General features: G+C 36.3%; 1 long non-coding RNA gene across 2 annotated transcripts in view; it reads left to right on the top strand.

The window, feature by feature from the left end:
• LOC103101227 (uncharacterized) overlaps positions 1 to 17,626 on the top strand; it is a 41,579-nt gene that overhangs the window by 17,432 nt on the left and 6,521 nt on the right. Inside the window, exons 1-4 of one of the 2 annotated variants that reach the window (XR_008912230.1) lie at positions 1,613 to 10,344; positions 10,431 to 10,524; positions 13,041 to 13,133; positions 13,713 to 13,755. This is a non-coding gene — a long non-coding RNA (uncharacterized LOC103101227). Of the gene's footprint in view, positions 1 to 1,612; positions 10,345 to 10,430; positions 10,525 to 13,040; positions 13,134 to 13,712; positions 13,756 to 17,626 lie in introns of those variants that run through there. The other variant, XR_472869.2, reaches the window with a different exon arrangement.

Here is a 17,626-nt window from a genome sequence, read left to right as displayed (position 1 = left end):
CTGTAGGCATAATACTTCTTTCCAAATAACAAGACTCTAATGATGAGACTTCAGACCTATTCATAGGCTCAGAGGAATCATATCATTGACCACGTGGGACTAAGATGCCCCTCAGATTTCAAGAACACAATGGCAATAGATTGGTGTTATTTAAGAGATCTCAGCTAGCCAGATAATATCTACCTCCAAAGAAAACAGATTACTTGGAATGGTCTTGAATGAGGTCCTTCTTAAAGTTGAATTTGACTATAAGTTACAGCTAAAGACTATCAGCTAATATCCACAAGAGTAAAGAAGAGTTGGTAGTGTGACTCTTTGTTCTTGAGAACACATTGCTTTTCTGAAATATTTATTAATACTTTACCATGCACGAAACATATGGTTTCATTATCCTATATTCTTTCCATATATGTACCATGTGTGATATCCATATTATTATTACATTTTTGATGTTTCACGAAATGTAAAAGGCAGGATTTGTTTTCAAGGGTGTAGTCCTGATGAAGTCACTGTCTTAATCTTTCATAACAAGTCTTACAGTAAAAGATGACATTTGCTGCCTAAGAATTACTGTTTGGAGAGCTCATTATATTGTCCTCCCTTCTCCCTTAAGTATCATTGCCTTGGAAATTCTCATAGTAAGACTGACTCATGATGACAATCCTGGTCATTGTTGACCTTTACTTATTTGATTCATGACAGCTCAGCAATGCTTTGTCATTATTAACAGCAATACATTGAGACAGTGTCTCTGAAAGTATGGCCTCCGAGCTTCCTTTTTGTAAAGCACACTGCTTCATTTCCTATATGAATCACGAATCCCATTTCACACATAGAAATGCATTCTCATGGCTTAATTGAGCCTCTTGAATATTATATTTGCAGAGAATGCAAAATACAAATAGTAATTGCATTCTTTATTATAGCAATGAGACTATAAAGGCTACAACAAATTCTTCCAATGACCTACCTATCTAGGACGGGAGACTTTTTGATATAATTCATTATTATACACTCAAAGAAAACCAAAGTGAAAAAAACTACCTTCCTTAGGATGTCAGTATAATAGCAAAACAACAGGTTGAAAAGTGAAAATTTCAACAAAATACCTTTTTTTTTTAACTAGGAGGTGATGAAATTTTAAGGATTAATTTTCCCTTGATTTTATGGATTTTAAAGAATTGAATGAAACAAGTAGATTGTAGGATGCTATAAAAGAAAGCTCAGAACTGGCTTTTGTCTTCACATGTTTGTTTCTGCAACTTAGATTCTGAAATATTTTATTCAAAAACATTTATAATGACTGGTAATGATAATTAACATTTCTGTAATACATTAATTTCTGCAAGACACTGTACAAATACATAAATCTTTAGATCCTCACAACAACCTTATGAAGAAGGTGCTATTATTATCTCTATTTTTACAGATGAAGAAATGAAAGTGGAAAGAGTATATGTGATTTGTCTAGTGTGATATACATAGTAAATGTTTGTGATAGAATTAGAATTCAGTTCTCCCTGACTTCCAGATCAGATCAGTATGCACTAAGCTATCTAATAATAATAATAATAATAATAATAATAACAGTAGCACATAGTGGTAATGATAATAACATTTAATAATAATGTTCCTTGTATAAATAATTAATATCAATTATAATATTAGCTAATATAGTTTAATAATAATAGCACTGGAAACTAAAATGGTTTGCCATTTCCTTCTCCAGCTCTTTTTACAGATGAGAAGACTAAGGCAAACAGAGTTAAGCAAGTTACATAGGATCAGACAGCTAGCAAGTGTCTGAGGCCAGATTTGAACTCAGGAAGATGAGTTTTCCTGACTCCAGGCCTGGCATTCTATCTATTGTACCACCTAGCTGCCCCGTAACAGTAATTTAAGCTTTCCAAAGTATGGTACAAATATCATTTCATTTGATCTCCTTAACAATTCTGGGAGGCAATTGTTATTATTATCATCCCCATTTTATGGATGATGAAACTGAGGCAGATAGAGGATAAGAACTTAATAGTGCCTGGGGTAGGTAATACTGTCTTTCTGACACCAGGGTCAGGGCCCTGTATTCACTGTGCTACCTAGCTATGGAGGAAATGAGATGAAATATAATGTAATTTCAGCCCTCAACTTTTTCACTGGCTGTTCCCTGGGATTCCTGGAATACTGTCCCTCCTCATCTCTAGTTCCTGGCTTACTTGGCTTCCTTTGAGGCCATTCTCAAATCCAACCTTCTGCAAGAGACCTTTGCTTATCCTTTTCCATGTCCTGCACCTCCCTATATACTCCATAACTCCCTTCAAAGATTCTTTCCCACATATACTGTACAATGTATCAATGTATACAGTTTTTTGGATGTAATCTCCTTACGGTTTTTACCTCTATAATTTAAAGAATTATTTTATATATAAAAATATATATGCATATATAACACCTGATATGATACAGAACAGGTATTTAATACATGCTTGGTTACTGCCTGATAATAGGAGATTTTGTACACACATATCTAAGATTTAGGTTGTGATACAAGTTCAACAACAACAAAAGCTAATGACAATTTTGAGGAGCAAAGTATCACTAGACTGTGGATCTGAAACCTCAAAAAAACATCATGGCAGAGATTGCATACATTTGATTCTTGAAGAAAGGAAGATATTTTAGCTAGCAAAAAAGAAATGAAGAAGTGTGAACAAGAATGGGAAGTAGATTGGTGAGGGCAGGATGAGGGCAGAGAGTAGATTGTTATGTCTGCATTAGACTATTCTATGAAAGAAAGAAAAGTTGAGTCATATTATAGAGGGTTTTGATTGCCAGGGTGAACTTGTATATTATTTTTAAAAGTTATATAGAACCACTGAGGGTCTTCCAGGAACCTTATTGAGTGTTAAGATCTATATTGATTAAAGGACAAAGTCAAGTAGGTAAAGATTGAAGGTAATGAGACCAAGCTAGATCTCCTTTTGAGTATTCCAGGCAAGAGGTGATCAAGCACCTTTGTTATGCTACAGTGAAAATAGAAAAGATAGTGTCTATACACGAAATATTGCAAATGCAGAACAGAGAAAAGTTAACCATAAATCAATAGATTCTAAATCATTTGTACCATTTACCAGACGTTGTGCAAAATGCCAAGAATACAAAGAGAAAAGTGAAGCAGTGCCTACCCTTCAGTAGTTTACATTCTAATGGGGAGACAATGTGTATATTTCATACAAAAAAGATATATACACAAAATACCAATTAATCAAATGGTGGAAAGCTGCATCAACTGTTGGCACCAAAAGAAACCTCTTGGGAGAAAGCAGAGAGAGAGGAAAGAGTTGATAAAAGTTCAAGGCACTCAACGAAAGGAGAAAGACAGGTGAGGGGAGAGGGAGAAACAGATACAGAGAAAGAGACAGATTTGAAGAAGGAAATAAAGTTTTATGGAGAAGTTGAGGTAAGTTTTATTGAAGTTGATGTGTTAGTAGGAGACCCATGTGCAAATTTTTAGCCAATATATGAAAAAATAATACTAGATCTTTGGGGAGACATCAGAGATAGTTTATAGTAGTAGTCTCTCGGTAACCGAGGATGACGATTGTCTTTGTGCGTTTTCATCTATGGTGTATAGATGAGTGTGCACAAAGACACTTGTGCATGAAGGAGACTTAAGTGGAAAAGTCGATGCACAGAGACAGTCCCACTCTCTCAGCATTGGAAGCCTGGGTCCAGTGGCACGAATAGTCGTTACACCTGGAGACTTCTTCAGCTGCATTGGATGGCCATGTTGTCCTTTGTGCTTCAACACGCCCTAAGCACTCCACAGTGCTTTACTGCGTCTCCATCTCAGCCGTAGTGAAGAGGAAAAAGCCTTAAACTTTAGGTTTTAGATTCTAGTTCTGCCCTAGAATCTGGGGTAGGTCATAACCCACATGTAGCAGTTGTTAAAGAGTTAAGAAGATATGATATAGTGCTATCAAATGATGATCAAAAAGCATAATGTCTCTCAAAACCCCTAAAAAAACAGAGGTTGGGAGTACAGTCAAATCTAAAACAAAGTTACCAACTTTGTTATTTCAATTGATCTTATTGAGATGAACACTGCCTTCTCACTCTGTGGGACTTTTGTCTGTGATCTGTAAATCTTTCCCAAGGCTTTGTCCTTGATCTTTTCACCTTAAATGAATACTGATCAAGAACATGGGCTGTCCAATACTCTTCCTTCATATAGGACAGACCTATTTCCTTTCTCTGGTCATACAACACTCCAATTACATATATTTGTCACTTCTCTTGTGCTACTCTTTGTAATAGGTTGCAGCCTATTCAATCTATGCACCTCTCCATTGTACTGAGAATAAGCCATAATTTTAATTCTTTAAGAGATGGTAATATTCCATAAATCATAACCATAGAACATCACTGAAAAAAGTAATTTTTAAAAAACAGACCCTTGTTTCAGGAAACAATAGAAACATTTTATATAACTGAAAAAGTAATTCCATCTTCTTTCCTCCCCCAGATCAAGTCTTGGTCTAACAGCTCTGTCCCCATCTAGATTGTCTGTCCAATAAGCATTCTTTGTGCACTTGATTTCCCTGTGAAGACAGGCAAAGCTTCTGATTGATAAAAGATCTAATTTAGGATATTCTGCAGTGTTACAAGACTTAACCAATCAGCACGATGTCATCCACAATCAGAGGTGTTTGGTGGAACTAACCACAATAGGGAATCCCCTTTTAATTTGGACTGCACTGGACATCCTCCATTACTGTGGAGAACACCTTTGAAAATTAAATGTCTGACTCATTAATGCTTCATTTAAGGTTCAAAGTTCTCTCTACTGTTCTATTTTTAAAGACTATTGCATGATTTTAACATATATATGCATATATATATATATGAAAGGCAACTTTCTGAGTAAGAGTATTTTAAGGAAGTATTAACAAAAGGCTATCAATACATTCAGTGGAATCTTGTATGTTCTATATCCTTCAGTTAATTGTATAACTAACTATACAAATGTTGTCTGATGTAGAATATTAACTATTCCCTTTTCAAATTTTTATCAATACACTACAGAGACTTTGCAGAGCTAGGATAGTGAGAATATGGTTTCAGGAGTTACTTATATTTTCTTAGTTTTCTTTGGCAATGATATATCCCGTGATTTTTCCCAAGTATTCATTACCCTATTGTTTTTCATGTTTCAAAATTGATTTCTCAATGCCTTTAAGTTTCACTGACTCCAGAATGGACCTTCTCAGAGTATCCTTGATATGATGTATCTGTTCTTCCCATCTTGATTTTTTAGTGCTATTTCTACTTTCTCTTGCAGCTAATCTAGGACTGTGATGCCAAGAGTCCAGCTATAGTGAGTGGCCTGCTGCATCTTATACAGAAATGAGTTTATTAGAGATCTTTATAATTCTTTCCCCTTTTTTTGGTCTGTTCAATGCCTTTTTAGTAAATCTGGCACAAAAATTCAGATATTATTTGAATTCACTTTACACATACATTTGACCAATGCAATAAGAAAAGATTATTTTTAGGGAGGGAAGGAAGACCAAAGAAGGGATAGGACCTGTTGGGTAGATAAGATAGCAACAACATAGAGAAGGCAGAGTCACTTATTTTTTAGAGATTTGGGCACTATCTAAATAGATGTGATTAATAGTCATAGAAGTAGATATGACTTCCAAAGCAAAGAACATAGAAAGGAAATAAAAGACCCAAGCATAGATATATGGAGAAGAAGAGGAAGATGGGATCTAATCAAAGGAAAAAAGTAGTTAGAAAGATAGTAGGAGACGGAGAGAACAGTTTCACCAAATCCAAGTGAAGGGAAAAAAATCCAGAAAGATTAGTGATAGGCGTACATAGAGTATGGGTAGTATGTGCCAGCACACACTGGGAGAACATTTACAAAATCTCTTCCTTTTCTGAACCTCTTAGGCCCAGGGAGAAAAATCAAATAATGAGCTCATTTCACTATAGATCTTATTTCATGTTTACACTGACCCATTTATCATTGTGGCTTGTGTCATTCATTCAAATACAGATCCATCTAATTTGTTTATCATCTAGCATATACCTATCTTTTCTTTAAACTTTCTCTCCACTAATATAGCATAAATAAAAGATTGTACAGTTTTCCTATCCTCCTACAATAATCTGAGCCACTTTCCAAAAAGTTCTTTGTCAATTCTTCTGCAATTATTTCATACCTATTCATTAATAGACCCTCTTGGTGAACTATGAAATAATTTGTTTCAGGCATGAAGATTAACCTCACTTCACTGTAATTCATTCATTTAATAAATGTTTATTAGGCTATTCTCAAGAACCCTGGTGCTGGTAAATATAAAAAATAAAAGATTTTACCTTTAAGAACTTCATCTTTACATTGGAGAGAAACAATATTAATACAAAAATATTTTAAAAATTAAAATGAATACACATTAAATACAAAATAATCCATAGGGAGATGCTGGAAGAACAGCATAGCTCTAGTGCAGGTGGTGGCAGCTCTCAAGTTGACCCTTAAAGTCAGCTTGGGATTCTATGAAGCAGAAGTGAAGAAAAGGTCACATTTCAGAGACAGATCTGAGCTAAGCCATAGCAGCCAGAGATGAAGTATTTTATCAAAGAAGCAGCAATCAGGTTGATCTGTCCAGGAGATAGAATGAAAGAGTAAGATGTAATAAGTCTAGAAAAGTTAGGTTGAAGACTACTTTTCCCTGATGGAAGCACATGGAATTAGAATATAAACTCCCTTAGAGGAAGCATTGTTTCATTTTTTTTATTGCTCTCACCTAAGATAGCACCTGGCTCAAAGTAGGTGCTTAATAAATGTTGATTGTTTGATTGGTCCACCCCTAAAGACATGACACTTCCTCATTAAAAAAAAAAGTTCAGGAAGATGCCACAAAGAAACATGATCCACTACCCTTGAGACTATAATGAAGAACAAGAATCCATGTCATTATAGGGATATTAGGGAGAGAAAGGATGAAGATTCTTGAAAAGCTCATTTCTGGATCCTTGGTGCATGTAACACATAAGGAGCCAAGAAAAATGTACTCATTAAAGGAACATTGAAATTTCAGAGTAGATGACAAATGATAAGGGAAGGACTCAGTCATTAGTCCCTTCTAGATGACTGATTCTCATAGCCAGGTCAACAATAACAATTTTATAATCCAAGGAGAGAATGGGATAATTATTAATCCGACTGTGCCCTCCAATGTATAGAGCTATGGGCTCAGAGCTGAGATGGATATAGGCTCCATCTTTACTGAATTTCCAATTCCACTTATGCCAGTGGGATTACCCACTTTAAGTGGTGCTAGTTTATCTAGACAGGGCCAGAGACCAGTCCTCTAGAGATGGTGCTGGAAAACTTATCTAATCCTTCATTATTTGGCACCTGGACTTGATTTCCATTTCTATTTTTTCCCATAGGTTGCAAAGAGGCAAATTTTGGCTATCCAAAGAAAAAAAAGCAAACAAAAAACACCACCACCAATACAAAATTCATAAAATCCAAAACTCTGCATTAGCAAAATAGGCTCCCTTGGGAAGTAGTAGGTTCCCCCCACTGGAATTTTTTGGGCAGAGTATGGTTGACTACTTTTTGGACATATTGTAATTGGAAATCCTTTTGGAGATGAGAACTGAAGATTCTTCCAGTTTCTAAAATTTTGTTACTGTGTTTCCATGTGTTATTAATATATTCACATCGTGTGAGGGCATACTAGCTTCATATGTCATCTTACAAGGAAACCTAGTGACCACTTGTCAAGACAGGCTAGATATGTTATAAAGGAGAAAAAGCAAGAAAAATTACACAGATTTCAAAAGAGCTCTTGAAATTCATCACTCAATATTTTTGTGCCTTTTAATTATATTTCCTCTAAATTTGATAGAATGACAGACAGGAACTTCAAAAATATTCACTAGAACAGTCATCATCTTGTGTAAGTTACGTCATGTACAATCTTGCAATGCTGACCCCAGAAGGATGACATGCTACCTTTCTTTTATTGAAAAGGAATAGAATGGCATAGTGCAAAGCAAGGAAGACACATTTTGAGTTCGAATATGACCTTGGACACTTATTAGTGTCCACTATATGACACAGGGCAAGTCATTTAACCCCCTTTGCCTTTGTTATTCATTGGTAAAATGAGCCAGAGAAGGAAATGCCAAACACTCCAATAACTCGACCAAGAAAACCCCACATAGGGTCACAAAGAGGATGACACAAATGAAATTATTGAACAAATACTTCAAATAAGGCAGACCTGATTCTGCTATGACTTCAGTCTTCTAGGTAACTCTAATATGGCAAATTATAGGCAAGTGGTCCATGTTTATGAGATGGAAAGGTTTTCATACCACAAGGAATCATAGATCTCTATCCACCAGAAATAAAAAGAAGAGAGAGGAAAGAAACTTATTTACCCTAATCCTCAATCTAAGATAGGCTATATTGAAAAAAATTTTTCTCTGTAGGAAAACAAGCTGAATGGGTGTGGCAATTTTGGTGTTTGCATATTTGGGATGCCCAGTATGTTGAAATCTGTAAGAATTAAAAACATACACCCAAAACTGTCATCTCTTCCAAAGAAACTTCATCATTGTCAGGGAGTATTTTTTAGAGGCACTTCCCCCAAATCTTCAGCCACTAGGTAACTTCTGCCCTTTCATAATCCAATTCTCTTTAAATAAACAGCAAAAGAAATGGAATTAATTCCTGTATTATAAGTCCCTGCTGGTCTCTGCTGTGTTTTCATGACTAATTTCTTTTGCTAACCACAGCTTCACAGCCTGTGACCTTCAGACAGCAAGCATGCTTTATGAAAACATGGGCTTGTTGTTAGGGTTATGCTTTTCTTCATCCACCAACTCCCTGGTGGCTTGTTAACCATCCCCACAAATCCTATTTCAATGGCTTGATCACAGAATTAAGTTGTAAAATGATTCAAAACCATGGAGGAGTCTTCCAGCTAGGCATCCAAAAAACCAAAATGCTTTTTAAAGGTTAATCTATCTTAAAAGTAATGCTCCTAATATATATATATATATAATATATATATATATAATATATATATATATATCACCTTGAATACTTATTTCTTTTTCCTTAAAAACCTAGAACAGGAAAGTAACTCAAGAAGTCATCTGCTCCATGTGTCAGCTTTCAAATCCAAACCTTACACCATCCAATACAATTAGAAAGCTATTCTACTTTTTAAATGTATATTGGAATAAAATTGAATAGCTACCCTTAATAAATTCTACTATGCAGTGAGTCTTCTGTCTGCCCATCCTTGAATCTAATGAAGTACCTTGGAATAATGAATAGATGTTCAATGTCATAAACATCTAGGTTAAAACCTCACCTCTGGAACATTTGTGGGGTGACCTAACCAACTCACTAAAGACTATGAAATTCAGAAAAGGTGCCAATCTGGAGGGGTAGAGAGAATTCCCTATATTAGGAAAGTCCATGTCCCATACATATCTGCTATCTAACTTAGATGTTTATGCCTTTCTAGATTTAATGCATTATATTATAATATTTCTTCATTTTTCCTTAGCAGAATTTTGAAGGGAAGTTGTTACCCTCTACTATGTCATAATCCTTTGACTTCCTAGAATCACAGAATAGAATAAGAATAACTTTAAGTACCTTTTAAATTTTACAACTGTGGGGCCCAACACCAAAAGAGATTAAATAACATGGCCCTAATTGTATAATGAGGTGGTTGATGGTGGGATCTTCAAACTCCCAGGCTATTATGGCTTTTTCTGACAGACCCTGTGACCTACTTTAAAGGCCATTATTAAATCATCCACTCAGGTCACTTCCTTCCACTTTTACTTTAAGGTTTTATGTTCCAGCTTTTGTTATCTCTCTCTCTCTCTCTCTGTCTCTCTCTCTCTCTCTCTGTCTGTCTCTCTGTCTCTGTCTCTGTCTCTCTGTCTCTCTCTGTCTCTCTCTCTCTGTCTCTCTCTCTCTCTCTCTCTCTCTCTCTCTCTCTCTCTCTCTCTCTCTCTCTCAGTTGTATTTGTTTGTTTGCATGTTAGTGTGACTGCTTCATGAGTTCCCTTCTAAGCACTTATGCCTTCTTATTTTTGAAGTCAAGTTTTGAAAAATCTCATATGGATCATAGATATATTCTCTAAAGAGCTTTGTTTTTATATTTGCATTTATGCTTGCAACAATCAATCTAGCAAAACCGAGGTGTCACATTGCTAGCTAGTGGTTAATTTGTAATCTTTTACCCTTAGATCTTCTCCAGCAACACTCAGTCAGTTGTTTCCTATCCTACATTGGTAAAGCTCATTTTACCTCCTAAGTGTCCATTCTCTACATGTTCTAATTCAGTTTCATTCAGTTTGCTTATGACCCTCTTCTCCAGTTTCCCAGAATTGCTTTGAATTTTGATCCAACCTTCTGCTCCTCATCCATTGCCCATTGACTCTGAAAGCATCAAGAATGTTATTGATGAAAAGGTAAGCACTGAGCTTGGAAGTAACTCCAATGGAATAACATTTGTATCCCCAGGGTTGATATTTAGCCATTGATGATTTGATAATCCTTTTCTGAGTCTGATCCTCTAATCAGCTGTGCCTGAGCTTTATTCATTGCACAACATATAGAAGTCCATTTATAAGTATACTGTATCAAAAAAGCATAGGACCTTGAAAAGATCATAGATATCACACAATAAAAGCAATTACAATAATGATAACAAGTGTTCTCAAATAGCAAATAATGACTAAAGCATATACTCAAGAATAGTAAAAAAAAAAAAAAACCAAGTTATAGTTGGAACTGGATCATTATTATAGCCAGATCTGTGGCTCACAATTTCCTGGACATAACATTTAAAACAATCCATAACATTTTAATATGTCATTTTATGGAATAGTCTCCAAACTATGAGGAAAGGAAAGCTTTCAAACTATAAAGACCTAACAGGAGAAATCAAAACCATGTGAGAACAAGATGAAATACATATCAATCTCATTATTTTGTCCAGCCCTGGAATCATCCCAAAGATGATTTCAGTGAGTCTAAGGAAAATGAGCTTACACTCAATTAATTTATTCAGGTACAAAGAGGAGTCCATATATTTGCTCATGTGAAAGAAAAATAATAGAAGAGTCACATCTCCCATGAGTTCTTTTTGTTCTCTCTTGGTCAAAGATGAGACTTGTGATATAATAATAATGTTAATTTACATTACCTTTTAAGTTTTGCAAAATGCTTTATATAACTCTTTGATATCCATAAAACCTTTTTAAGTGACTTTTTATCCTTAGTTTACAGATAAGAAAACTGAGACTAAGATTAAGTGACATGTCTACTATCTGACAGCTAATAAGTTTAAGTGTCTGAGTTCTGTATGCTTTTGAGTCAGTACTCTGTCCCCTGTGCTATTACTTTCTAAATGCTAAATTAGTATTTCTCAAAGTGTGATATGGGACAGGGGAAAAAAATGTAGGTAAAGAAACATGCATTTATTAAGTGCCTACTATATGCAAGTCTCTGCCCAGTGTTTGACATATCTCATTTTATCCTCACAATAATTATGGGAAATAGGCGCTATTATGATATCCATTTTATAGTTGAGACAAACAGAATTAAAGTAACTTAACCAAGGTCACACAAGGATTGTCTGAGGCTGGATTTGACTTCAGGTCCATTGCTCTACCATTGTGCCATCTAGTGGTCTGGAGATCCTCAGCCCTCTGAGGTTAAAGCTATTTGCATGATAACATTAGGGCATTTCCTTTTCTGTCATTAGCATTGATAGATATAACTTACATAAACACAAGCTCTTTGTAGGGTCTTTCATCAAAGATGTTACAGAATATAAAGGGATGCTGAGGTAAAAAAATTTGAAAAATGCTAATCTAGACAAAGCAGTTTATTTACCTGCCCAGAATGCTGTTCTGTTTTATAAAGCACTGAATCAAATTACATATAAAATCTATAATGAAAAATACAGAAAGGTATAGAGGAAAACAAGTGCTAGTCTTGTGGTTTAGGGACCTGGGTTTGAATACAGCCTGTGTTAATAGTTGTTTGACCCTGCCCAAATCATGTTTGTTTCTTTTTTGAAGTTTCCTCATCTGAAAAAACATGTAGAGTGATTATAAGAGCTCATCTCATGACACTGTAAAGAGAAAGTGCAAGTAAAGTGCTTTGCAAACTTCGATTTTATGTCACCCATTATTCCTAAAAGGCTAACAAGTCACTGATTTCATCAGTATGGGGCAGGAGAGCCACAGTCAGCCACGGATGATTTGGTCCATAATCAGTAAGGCATTGCATGAAGCGCTGAAAGTTTGGATTTCCTGTAGTGTCACCCACTGAATGTCCAACAGTGCCATTAGAACCCTCACCTTCCTGTCTCCCAGCTGAATACCTTGCCAGGCTGTCTCTATATTGATAATACAATGCCTTTTAGAATAACTTAAATAAAAGGCTATCCCTCCATTGACATGCTACCTCTATGCCCAAGATGACATTGGCAGCAGGTAGTAGAGCCGAGGTTAAGCTCAGATCTTTCCTGACTCCAAAGCCAGCATGCTTTCTACTACATGGTCTGTCCGGATGCCTGGCTTAACCCAGAGAGTGTCTGAGGATCAATAAGCTGTATCAAGCACTTGCTCTATAGAAAGCCCTCCATGGAAGATCCAGTCTGATACTATCCCAGTCCTCCTATATTGTCACCTCAGATTAATTGTGTCCTTTTTAACTTCTGAGTTGGCCTGCAAGGGCCCATGATCTCATTTGTGTGAATATCCAAGACATAGCTGGGTGTCACAGTGGGTAGAGTGCTGGGAAAGGAGTCAAGAAAAACTGAGTTAAAATCTTACCTCACACACTTTGTAGCTATGTGGCCCTGGGAAAGTCATTTAACCTCTGTAAAAGATCAAATGAGAAATTTGTAAAGCACTAACCATGGTGTCTGGCCCAGGTAGCGAGTGGTCAATAAATGCTTGCTTCCTTTCTTCAGGACCTGGACTCCATGTGTGGAAAAGTGATCAGCCATTTCCTCTCCTAGACTGATGAAGATCACAAGACTTCTATGCTTTAGTTGGTGGTCTTTGTGAGTTAAAGTAGATAAAAACTGATCATTTTGAAATCAACCTTCTTTAGATGAACCTCTCTGAAATTACACATACACAGGTCAGCCTTGAGAGCAGGAACAGTCATTTAAAAAAATGTTTCTCCAATGCTTAGGCCAGTGTCTCTAAAGCTTTAGCAAAGGCTTGTTAATTGATTGATAGATTATTTCCATATTCTGTGAAGGATCCTGTGGTCCAGGACACTAGCAAAACTAAAGGAATTTGAGTTGACTCTCACACTACACTACTTCAACCAAGGTCACTGGAAGCTAAAATACTACAGAGAAAATCTGGATTAGTTTGAGTTAGTTTTGCCCACAGATGATCTGAGACCCAGCTGTGGCCCATTTGGGCAAGAATGATATAAAAACAGTTTTAAGAGTTTGGCAGAGGAGCTCTTGAGACCTCAGGGAGCCTCCTTCTGACTGTTTTTAATTTCCTTGCCAGAGCAGTTTTTATCTACCTTTTACTTTCTTGGACTGTTTTTTACAGCCTTGTGGATTTTCTTTACCTGGGGTTGTTGGGTGTTTTTATTAAAGGAATTATTTCCATCTCACCAGGCAGAATCACAGCAAGACAGCATCCAAGTGGATCTTTTATGGAGTGAGTACTTGATACATTTTCTTGAATTTAATTTACCGACATAAATATCTCTTAAATTATAGGTTTGTATTTGTAGAAAATTTAATTATTCAGAGAAGCTGCTTCAGAGTAAAGACCAATGAAATCTTTTCATCCCTTTATATTGTCAGGAAAATACATTTTAGATGAGTGGCTCTTAAAAGTTTTTGCTAACTGTCTAAACTTTTGGCAGTGTTGAGTGAAGACCCGAGAGAAGCATCTCACATAATATGAAACATAGCTTAAGTAGGCAAATTATTCCCTAAAGTACCTGGTTAACATTGGAAAAAGTACTGATCTTATTTTCCCTCCATCTTTGGTGTTTATCTAAATTATTTTCATTTCCTCCTTAACTTCCTTTCTCAATTATACTCTTTTCTTTTCCACCACACTCTTTCAAACTGTCTTTACATTATGTGGCACTTACATTGCTGAAACACAGTGAAATCTTTCAAGTATTCCCTTTTGGGGTAGTTTATGGTTAATTTAACGTAGAATGACAGTTTGGAAAAACTACCACCAAATGCGATTGATTGACTTGATAGATTCCTAATCTGATTTTAGGACTCTATCTTCCTGTTTGGAATACAGAAAGGTATGCTTTTTTAAAATTTTTAAACAGTCTATTAAAATGCACTAAAATGAAACAAAACAAAGTGAATTGGGTAATGACTAAATAACTTGAGTTTGAATGTGATAAGTCATATTTAGTAGTGGATAGAAGTCCTACCTTAGGTCCAGTTTCTGTCACATTGTGGTTATGACATGGGAAAAGTCACTTACTTGGAAATCATAGTCTGAGATATACTCATACAAAAAATATAACAAATTAAACACAAGTAAACACAAATAATGTAATGGAATATTATTGCTCCCCAAGAAGAGTGAACATGAGGTTGTTAGGGAAATATGCAATAACTTTTATAAAATAAAAAGAAAATATTCAAAGTGATTCTAAGAAGACAAGTGAAAAGATCTGGCATGATGGTGAATGCTGAGTAATTATAATGACCAATCTTGATCCCAGAGAAGCTATGAGTAATCATTTCCTTTTAGTAGAGAGGAAGGAGGACTCCATCTTCAGGATGCTGCAAAGTGATAACTACTATTGGTTGAATTTGCTTAACTAATTTTCTTTCTTACAAGTAAGGACTCATTTAGTGAAGAAAATTGTTCCTGGAAAGGGCTGTGATTGAAAAATAAGAAGCATCAATAACTATTCCAGACTTTCATCCACACAGCTGCCAAAGTGATCTTAATTAAGCACAGATATGACTATGTAATTCTCCTGCTCAATAAATTACAATAGCACCCTACTGGTTCTAGAATAAAATTTAAATTCCCCTGCTTAGCTTTTAAAACCCTTTACAATCTGGCCCCAACCTCCCTTTTCAGTCTTGTTATGTATTATGCTCCTTCTTTTATTATGTAACCCCTTCAAACTGCCCTTTTTTCTGACTGTCCCCCAAGTCTGGAATGCTCTCCCTCCTCTGCTCTGCTTCCTGACCTCCCTTGGCTTCCTTTAAGTCCTAATTAAAATCCTTTCTCTTTCTTAGTTGACATTTTCTCTAACCCCTCTTAATTCTAGTGATTTCTCTCAATTATTTCCTATATTCTACATATAGCTTGCCTTGTATATATTTGTTTGCATGTCATCTCCCCATTAGTTTGTAAATTCCTTTGTGTCTTTTGCCTCTCTTTGTATTCTCATGTCTTAGAATAGTGACTGGCTCATAGCAGGCACTTATAATTAATAGTTATTGATTACATGTTGGAACTAAAAAGTAACCCTGTCCAAAATATCCCAAGTAAGCCTGGATATTAACTTCTCAACTGGTTGCAATCATTTTGTTTTCATAAAAAATCATTTAGGCTTTCTCTTTTTGTTTTAGAATTAAATTGCATGTTCTACAGCTGAACCATTTTTGTACTGTAGGGTACCATTTTATTCTTTGTTCCCAACTGCAGAGGCCTTTTAAACCAGAGTCTGTCTCTCTGTCTCTCTGTCTCTCTGTCTCTCTGTCTCTCTGTCTCTCTGTCTCTCTGTCTCTCTGTCTCTCTGTCTCTCTGTCTCTCTGTCTCCCTGTCTCCCTGTCTCCCTGTCTCCCTGTCTCCCTGTCTCCCTGTCTCCCTGTCTCCCTGTCTCCCTGTCTCCCTGTCTCCCTGTCTCCCTGTCTCCCTGTCTCCCTGTCTCCCTGTCTCCCTGTCTCCCTGTCTCCCTGTCTGTCTCCCTGTCTGTCTCCCTGTCTGTCTCCCTGTCTGTCTCCCTGTCTGTCTCCCTGTCTGTCTCCCTGTCTGTCTCCCTGTCTCCTCCTTTCTCTCTATAGGGAGAAAGGGAGAGAGAGGGAGAGAGGGGCGGGGGGAGAGGGAAGGAGGGAAGGAAAGAGAGAGAGAATTGTACATCAGGTATCTGTTTTAGGGGTGATATGAAAAACATTGATTGCCAGATTTCCAACTGAAAAAAAAGTGGCAAAGTCAGAGCAAAGACCCCAGATCAAACATCAATGTCAAGAAAAAGGTAGAGATTGGTGAATATTGCCATCCCTGTGGCCTCCGGCTAATGATGTCATGTGTATTTATTTATGTATATAATGTCTTTCCTGATAGAATGAAAACTCTATGACAGTAGAAATTACCATTTCCCCCCATATGTTGGTAACTAGCAGCATGCCTGATATAAAGTAGGAGTCTGAGAAGGCTTTTTGATTAATTAATTGCTATTCATCATAATTTCTGGAAAGCACATTTTGGGCAGGACATTTTGACAAGGATGGTTAGAACCCTTTGAAGGTTACTTGAAGGAGTAGAGAATGTTTCACTAGTTGAAGACAAGACCAGGGTAGGAAGCACATGACCACTCTCTCCAATTACTTTTCAAGAAGAGTATTTAGATTTGTTCTCCATAACCTCAGAATTAGGAGGAAAGTTGGAGAAAATACTCATTTGAGTCATATGTAAGGTGAAATTTAAAATGAAAGAAAAATAAACATTTTAGAGCTTTAGAGACTTTAGAACTCATCAAATGACCAATAATCTTATTTTCAGTATCTCAGTAAATAGTTGTCATACTACTTTACTTGAAGATGTCAAGTGAAGGAGAACAGAGATAGATAAAGTACTTTATACAGACTACCTTATCTATCTTCACATATCTTTGGTGAAGTAGGGACTATAGACAATTTTAGACCCATTTTATAGAGAGAAAACTGAGGTTAAGAGATGTATAACTTGCCCATGTTCTAAAAGCCAGTTTTTTTTAATTTTATAATATTTTATTTGATCATTTCCGAGCATTATTCATTAAAGACAAAGATCATTTTCTTTTCCTCCCCCCAACCCCCATAGCCGATGCGTGATTCCACTGGGTATCACATGTGTTCTTGAATCGAACCCATTGCCATGTTGTTAATATTTGCATTAGAGTGTTCGTTTAGAGTTTCTCCTCTGTCATGTCCCCTCAACCGCTGTAGTCAGGCAATTGCTTTTCCTCGGTTTTTCTATTCCCATAGTTTATCCTCTGCTTATGAATGGTGTTTTTTTTCTCCTAGATCCCTGCAGATTGTTCAGGGACATTACACCGCCACTAATGAAGTCCATTACCTTCGATTATACCACAGTGTATTAGTCTCTGTGTACAATGTTCTCCTGCTTCTGCTCTTCTCACTCTGCATCACTTCCTGGAGGTTGTTCCAGTCTCCATGGAATTCCTCCACTTTATTATTCCTTTGAGCACAATAGTATTCCATCACCAACATATACCACAATTTGCTCAGCCATTCCCCAATTGATGGGCATCCCCTCATTTTCCAATATTTGGCCACTACAAAGAGCGCAGCTATGAATATTCTTGTAC

The sequence above is a fragment of the Monodelphis domestica genome, chromosome 5 (genome assembly GCF_027887165.1).
Source record: "Monodelphis domestica isolate mMonDom1 chromosome 5, mMonDom1.pri, whole genome shotgun sequence".
NCBI classification, from domain to species: domain Eukaryota; kingdom Metazoa; phylum Chordata; class Mammalia; order Didelphimorphia; family Didelphidae; genus Monodelphis; species Monodelphis domestica.
The sequence above is the reverse complement of the archived record's forward strand: the minus strand, read 5'-3'. Positions and strand labels throughout refer to the sequence as shown.